This window comes from Orycteropus afer, unplaced genomic scaffold, assembly GCF_000298275.1.
Source record: "Orycteropus afer afer isolate SDZICR_OR568_19922 unplaced genomic scaffold, OryAfe1.0 scaffold00452, whole genome shotgun sequence".
Taxonomy (NCBI): Eukaryota; Metazoa; Chordata; class Mammalia; order Tubulidentata; family Orycteropodidae; genus Orycteropus; species Orycteropus afer.
Window position 1 is genome coordinate 618523 of NW_006922039.1, and position 1317 is coordinate 619839.

Below are 1317 nucleotides of genomic sequence, written 5' to 3' on the forward strand. Positions count from 1 at the left end.
AGCATTTACTTGAAATTCATAAACTGTGCTCTGTCAGATAAACTAGAAAAAAAATTAGTTGAAACCAAAATAATTTTAGGGTTGAAAATGAGATTGCATATGCTGAATATCAAGTTTTTCCAATATTTCTAGATAGACATTTTATAATATATATATTCCAAATCTATTTGTATAGAAAACTAGACATTAGATTGTGGGAAATTGTATTAATTCTAACTATACACCAAACTGTATGAAATTAAATATAACATTTCTTATTATCTCTATATAATCAGAAATAATATATCAGAATTATACTTCAAGAAAATATGTTACCCCATTTAGTTCAATTAATAAAGATGAATATGTAAAAATGGAGAATATAATTAATTAAAGCTTTTTAATCTAGATAACATTCCATTATACATTAAGAACACCCACTGCCATTAAGTCAATTCTGGCTCATAGCAACACTATAGGACAAAATAGAACTGCCCCAGAGGGTTTCCAAGGCTATAAATCTTTACAGAAGAAAACTGCCTCATCCTTCTCCCATGGAGTGGCTGGTGGGTTCAAACTGCCAACCTTTTGTTTAGCAGCAGAATGCTTTAACCACTTTGCCACCAGAGCTCCTCCCATTGTAAATACACACATACTGCATATCAGTATGCATGTTGGCCTCTGGCCAGTGGGTCAGTTGTAATCAGTACTCTGCTAGAACTGAATTCTCTCATGGTCATGTCTTGTTCCTTTAGGTCCATATCTCCACACACGGCTGAGACAGTAAAGTTTCAAGCATGCATCTTTTCAGTAAGCCAATCAACCTTCCTCCAGGTATTAATGAAGATGATTGCCTAGATGACAATCAAGGTTTGATACAAATCACACAGTGTGCCCAGCTTCCACTCCTCACTTTCCACAATGATGTAGAAGTGGTGTATGTCCTCCAGGGTCAATTCTTCCTTCTTGACAAGAATCCAAATGGGGTCCCTCATGAACTTCTTGGTCACTTCCAGCACATCAGAAGACATTGTAGCTGACAACAAAACTCCCTGGGTCTTGGTGTTGAAACTTTTGCAATATGTCATAGATCTGGTCCTTGAATCCACAACTTAACATTTCATCAGCTTCACCAAGTACAAATATTTTGATGTATTTGGGAAATAGTTATCTTTGATTAAGCATATCAAACACATGGCCTGGGGTACTCATGATGATATGGGGGGGGCCTTCATCTGCAGCTTCTGCAGGTCAGCACATCCATTGGTGTCCCCAATACAGGCATGACAGGAAGCATCCATATAATCTCCTAATCCCATTACCACCTTCTGTATCTTT

General features: G+C 36.9%; 1 pseudogene; it reads right to left on the bottom strand.

Annotated features, from left to right (window-relative positions):
* Nucleotides 1-641: 641 nt before the first annotated feature.
* Nucleotides 642-1317, bottom strand: part of LOC103208542 — an 8547-nt pseudogene continuing 7871 nt past the window's right edge.